Raw genomic sequence first — 6957 nt, 5'->3', positions numbered from 1 at the left:
AAGGGTAGGGAACTCGGAGGCAGCTGATTCCATCTTTGCCTTACTATTCGGCTGACTGTTAATGTTCTTTCTCCCGCTGATCTGAAATTTGCCTCCCCAAAACAAGCTCATTAATTTCACTTCTTCCCCCACAGGTCCACACACAGTAAGTTGAATCCCTGTTTTGCTATTTGAACATAGCTACTGTTTGTTCCCTAAGTTTTGTCTTTAGGGTAAATAACCTAGTCTCTTGACCACATTCTCTTGGAATTTCGATTCAGGCTCTTTTTACCAAGCATATCCCAAACATGCCCTACTACGTACACCCAGAGTTGAATTCAGTATTGAGTTACCACTTTCTCATTCTCCATATTAATTACTTATGAAACCACCAAAAAGAGCCATGAAGTTTTTTTGGAATTATATTACACTTTTGACGTATAGTGAAATTATTATTTATTAAATTTCTGTTTCTGACATAGTGCCACTAAACCTGAATAGTTAATTTTCGAACCCATGCATAGGTTTTCATTCCAAATGAAATGTATATTTCATGTATACATTTCAAACCCATGTATATTCATTCTAAATTTTATTTGTTATATTTAGTTCATTGTTCTAACCTCTAATGCTTTTTCTGAATCTTGACTCTTTTATCAACAATATTTGCTGTCCTTCCTGAATTGTTATCATCTATAAATATGTCAGGTACATTTTCCATATTTGCATCTTACTCATTGGTGTTAGAAGGGAAGGACAGAGGGAAAGTAAGAATAAAAATTATAGTCCAATAATGAAGTAATCTTACAATTTACAACTCTAATCATGAGTTGTAGGTCCAGTACAACAAGCCCTTGTCCAGTGCACTTAGTGTGGTGGGAGAGATCAGTAATGTTTCAGTAACTTGTACTCCTTATGACATAGCATATTAATTTTTTAAAAAGTAAAAAATTAATGGCAGCCTTTAAAGCAAAAGAAAAAATACCAGGGGTGCATGAAATTAAAAAAAAAAGAGCCTGCACTTTCATTTAACTTCTGGTCACTCACCAAAACCACAATTGTTATTTTATTTTAAAAACAAAACTCCTACAATGATGACAACATTTTTTGTTAACAGCAGTTCACTTACTGAGTATTGAGACTTTGGGTCTGAGTGTAAAAAAGAACAAACAAACAAACAAACAAACAAAACCCCCAAACCCAAATGAAACAAAAACCTTGGTGTTTTTTACAGTAAACTTTTCAAAATTGAGTTTCTAGATCATCTGGTTCAGTTAATTGGTAGCTGAAGATGTGGTTTCTTTTAAACAACCCCATATGTAGGCTTTCAACCCCTCCCTTAAAACTAATTTTCATAATTCTTACCAGTGACAGAGACATGTATGTGAGAGATAGAAAGGAACTCAATTTCAGTGGGTACATTCTGTCGGAATAAAGAGAAGCAGTGGGCTTCAGGAGATGTGCTTGAAGGATGAGTTGAATTTTCCAATTAGGAATGGATGTAGCATGACTCTCCATGTTGAAGATTTCCAGGTAAGTTCAAGAGAAAATAACCGAAGCTGAATTCCATAAGGAAGTAATAATTCCTTTTCTGATTAATGACTGTCTGTAGGCAACACTGCCAGGACAGACAAATTGCTGTACTACATTCCAGCTTCTAAAAAACTCCTTTCATCAGTTGGATACTTAAACCAACTTTAGCTTATTCTAATTAATGAGATGCATGCCTGTATGAGTGATCAGTAATGAGATCACTGTCCTTTATTTTCCTTCTGTTTATGCAGTGTCATAGCTACATTTTTGGCTGTGTTTTATGATGTTATGTCCTGGACAACTGCAATCAAGTTTCTAGTGAGACCATTGTGGGTTGTTTATAACATAATTTCGGAGTCTCGTTTATTTGAACTCCTGATCTTCCTCTGCTACATGTACACACACACGCACACCATCTATCTCTCTCACATAATCACAGATAGTTTTTTCTAGCACAAATATTATAATTTATTTGTAGCTGAACATTGTATTTGTGAAGCAAATGAGCATTTATCCTTGAAGATTTTTTACTTTTAAGGCTTGGGTCATTGGTGTAACAAATAGATGGGCCAAAGTCACCCCCACCCCTAAACATACTCTCTGATTTAACCATAGTGAACTCCTTGCACATCACCAAATGTGTTGTAATATAACCTCTTCCAAAGCTTGCATATGCTCTTCTCTTTGACTGGAATATCCCCTTTCTCTGACTCAATAATTCTTACATGCCAAAATGAGGCTGAGTATGTTCCAGGAAGTTCTCCCTGGTTTCTAGTGCTTGCTAAAATACCTTTGTGCTTATATTTTACATATCAGGTATCACACTTACAGAAGTGTTCATTCTTTCTGCCTTTTGTTTTTACATGGTGTAGCTATAGATTATGTCATATATTGTATAATAGGTGCTACTACAATTTGAGATATAATAATGCTCAACAAATATAATAAAGATTTTTTTTTAGTAGGAAGCCTTCCTTATTCCCCAGAGTAGAATAGGTGCTCACACTATACATTCTCACAGAGCAGTGAACTTCTCCTTTGCAGAACTTGTCATTATTTGTAACTAGGTACTTACTTGTAGAATTGTTTCATGTCTTCTCCTCCCCTCAAATATAACTCCTTAAAAACAGAAACTGAATCTTTTTTGTTTTTCTTTTGTGTTAATTAAAAAATTAAGTTAAACCTTTAACAGGAATCTAAACAACAAAACAAACAAGCAAGCAAAATATAACCAAAGACACTGAAATACAGAACTTGCTGACAGGGTCCAGAGGGGAGAGGGGAGAGAATCACAGGGGAAAAGGGGAAGGACTCACATGAACAAGTATAAAGGACACATGGACAATAACTAAGGTGGGGGTGGAGATGGGAGGGAGGTGGGGAGCACTGGGGGGGGGCAGGGCTGGGAATACAAGAAAGAAAACTGTACTTGAACAAGAGTTAAATAAAAACAAAAAAAAACAAAAAAAAATTAAGTTAAAGTTGGCATTCAATATTATGTTTTTTTCAGGTGTACAGTATAGTGGTTGGACATTTATATAACTTTACAAGGTGATCCCCTGACATCTATTTTTTCTTTTTTGTCCTATGCTTGTTTCCTGGCACAGTGCCCAGCACAGGGTAATTGCTCAGTAAGTACCGGTTAAGTGAATGACCAATGAAATTAATGGACCCTTCTAAGAGATATTGATTGGGAAACTAGTGCCCTTAGGCTTTAGTTTAATGCCAGGGGTTGTGATGGGAAGGATGTTCTAGGAAGAGTAAGAATATAAGAGAGTTTCTTGAAACCTAACTGGAATATTAAAGGGCAGAGTGGGAAGAAGGCAGTAGGGTTGAGAACGAAGCAAAGGAGAACAGGAACCTGATGAAAGGAGAGTGGTATGAGGGGAGGGTTTATAGCCCAAGTGGTGGCTGTGGGCTACTGTGATGAAGGCCACAGGGAAGTAAGGGGCAGGCAGGATGGAGGTAACTCTAGTTTAACTAAATAGGACTTTGGACTAAACATTTTTAGTGACCTCAACAACTCCCCCTCCAAAGGCAGCAGGGCTCTGTAGAAAGAAGTTTGACTTTGCTATCAGACAAAACTAGTTACAAAATGCAGCTATAGCACTCAACTAGCTGTCTGACTTTGAGTAAGATATCTGACATTTCTTAGCTTCAGTTTTCTCATTTGTCAGAAAAGGACAACCATTTACCTTGAAGAATTGTGTACAGTGAAATGAGATAAGATTCATAATGCATTTAGTTCAGCCCCTGGCTCAGAGGAATTACTGAGCAAATGGTAGAAGTTGTTAATATTAACCAGGCTTAACCTTCATAAAACTTTTGAATGGTTCTCTTATTGGCCCCATATAGTTCAGTATTTTTAATCAATGAGTTGAAGTATTCTTATCAAATTTAAAGAATACATAAGACTGAGAAAAACAGCTCATATGTTGGCTGATAGGCTAAGGAGCCATAGACATCTCAGCTGCTGAGAGGGATAGGCTGAAACCAACAAGATAAAATTAATAGGGACAGATTTAGAGTCTTGCTTTTGTTTTTAAAGAATTAGCTGAAACTAGAACAAGGGACACCTCGCTTAATAGTTTATAAGAGAAAAGCCCAAGGGTTTTAGCTGACTGTCAGCTTAACATTAGCCAACTGGGTACGGGCTGCCAAAAGCTCATGTGATCTGAGTCCCTGTGATGGAAACAGAGCATCCAGAAGAAACGGGGTCATTGTCCAAGTGTCCTTGTGCTGGGAGAACATTAAGGGAATGTGCTCAGTTCTTGGCCTGTGCTTTATGAGAGATAGATCTAGAAGAAGGTTAATAAGAGGGTCAAAGTTCTGGAAACATGTCATATGAGCAAGAGTCAAAGGAACCGGGATGTTTAGTCTGGAAAAGAGGCAACTGAAATGGTGCAGGGTTGGGGGTGGAGAGTGGGTGGCATGGAGCATGCTGCAGCCTTTAAATGTTTGAAGACTTTTATTTGGACAAGGAATAGACTTGCTCTGCAGTATTTCAAAGGATGGAAGAAATATTACAGTTGGAAATCAGAAGGAAGGAAAATTTTGCTCAACATGTGTCAAAATATGCTCATTGTAGCTGTACTCACTAGAATTTATAAACCCTCTGCTAAGCTCTTCTTATATATGACTGTTCTTATATATTTCTCCCTTAATCCTTACATCCACTCTGTAATGTGGGTATTATTATCCTCACCTGAGGCTTGTAATGGAGAATTGTTTTGTCCACAACTATGCAGCAGGTTAAATGATGAAGCTGGAGCTCCAACTCGGATGCCTCAAAACTAGAAAGCCTGTGATTTTTAGCCCTATGGCGTATTTCACCTAGAGTTTCCTGGGACACAGGACTTCCAGTGCCAAAACCAGGACAGTCCTGGGCAAACGGAATCTGTTGGCCATTCTAATTTTACAGTGTGTTTGCCTATACCCTAGCTGGAGGAGACCTTTGCTTCCTAGAAAGCTAGGATTATAGCTCAGTGCCTAGTTATGGCTCAGGTTTTAAAAGTACTTCCAGAAAATTTTCATTGTTCAGATATGGAAATGGTTTGTCCTGTGTGGCAATGAGCATCCAGTTCCTGGATGTAATCAAACAGAGGCTGGGATACCACCTGTCAAAGTTGTGGAGGATGAGAATTCTCTTTTGGGCTTATTGTTGGTGAAGACCATTTCCACAATCCCTTTCACCTCTGTCGCTCTGTGGTTCAGACAAATAGTGCTCCTTGCTTGGGCCCTGACGCAATTCCTTAGGCTCTTTATCCAGAGTTGAGAGCACACTTGTGTGGCTGATTTGAGATGGTGTCTCACGAAACCTGGACCATGAACTTGTCTATCTTCCTGTGGTCATGGCCTCCTGCTGAATGCAGCCAAAAGCCTGTGTATAAATGTTCTGACATCTTGGTCCTCAGAGCACACATGCTTTGCATCTTCAACCCAAATCCCTTCCAAGAAAGGTCCAGACACCAATTCATTATGTATAGGTCATTGATGTGTTTATTCATTTAAAAATCATTTCAAAGAGGGAAACAAAACAGGTCTCAGTCCATCCTTTGGAATGCGGTCATCAGTGAAATCTTATTTCTTCAGGAGTCTTTAAGGGCCTCGTGGCTGAGTATCTGGGAGCCTATTAACATTCTGAGAATCTTTTCTGGACCCTTGAAATTAGCCCTGAGTCTGTGTAGTGTTGCCTTGGAAAAGCCTTCTTTCTTTCTGTATTTTTTTTGTAGCCTACACGGGTGTAAAACTGACATAGAATGAGCAAAGGGGTCAGCATAGCATGTTTGTCCCACATACATGAGGACGTCCTTGGTGACCCTCTGCTATTACCTAGGGAGCACATGGAGCAGTGAGAGTGTATCTTCCAGGGGGAGGCCTTTGTCACTCAGAGGGTTTCCCTTGTCAGCTAAAGGAGATGCCCTTTTGTCCCTGACAGTTTTGTATAGGATGCAGGCTAAAACAGGGACTTCTCAATGGAAAAAAAATTGAAAACAGAGTAAAAATGTCCAAAGAAAGTATGGTAATCTTAGAAAGTCCACATTTTATCCCCCGTATGTCCTCATTCTATATATACCTTCTCTATGAGGGCCCAGGCAACAAACACCAGAGCCATTTTTCATTTAAGTCTACCACTGCTCATTTCTGTTTTCTTTTTCTTTTGATGCCTAAACAGTGTTTTTCTATTTTTATTTATTTTGATTTAAACTTTATTGTATTTTTCCCAGTTAGTCCCCTTATACCTGCCCCCCCCAGCAATCACCACACGGTTGTGCATGTCCATGAGTCCCTTTTCCTTTTCGCTCAATCCCTCCACCCCCTAACCTCTCCGTCCACTAGCTGTCATCTGCTCCCCATCTAGGAACCTGTCTCTGTTTCACTTGTTAGATCAGTTTGTTCATTAGATTCCACATGTGAGTGAAATCATATGGTGTTTGTCTATCTCTGACTGGCTTATTTCACTTCGCATAATGTTCTCCAGGTCCATGCATACTGTGGCAAAGGGTTAAATTTTCTTTTTTATGGCTGAGTAGAATTCCACTGTGCAAATGTCCCATAGTTGTTTTATCCACTCATCTACTGAAAGATACTTGGGCCGCTTCCATATCTTGGCCATTGTAAATAATGCGATGAACATAGGAGTGCTCATGTTCTTTTGAATTAGTGTTTTGGCTTCCTTTGGATATATTCCCAGAAGTGGGATGCACTGTTGGTGGGAGCATAGATGGGTGTAGCCACTGTGGAAAGCAGTATGGACATACCTCAAAAAGTTAAAAATGGATCTGCCTTTTGATATACCTTCTTTTTTCCATGAATGTTGTACTGACAGGAAGCATGCAAAAATTTTCTGAAATGGTTAGGGCATTAGTCCAATTCATTTCTGATTATTTTCCAAAAGTATGTTCTGACTGATCACTTTTGAATGTATTAATAAATGTTTTCACA

General features: G+C 38.7%; 1 non-coding gene across 1 annotated transcript; it reads left to right on the top strand.

Annotated features, from left to right (window-relative positions):
- Positions 1 to 1065: 1065 nt before the first annotated feature.
- LOC118980750 (small nucleolar RNA SNORD56) lies at positions 1066 to 1136 on the top strand. The gene has a single exon (XR_005065211.1). It is a non-coding gene; the product is annotated as a small nucleolar RNA SNORD56 (small nucleolar RNA).
- The last annotated feature ends 5821 nt before the right edge of the window (positions 1137 to 6957 follow it).

Source organism: Sturnira hondurensis, unplaced genomic scaffold (assembly GCF_014824575.4).
Source record: "Sturnira hondurensis isolate 20B ecotype Veracruz unplaced genomic scaffold, ASM1482457v3 Scaffold0001872, whole genome shotgun sequence".
NCBI lineage: Eukaryota > Metazoa > Chordata > Mammalia > Chiroptera > Phyllostomidae > Sturnira > Sturnira hondurensis.
This window is presented reverse-complemented; position numbering and strand designations above follow the sequence as displayed.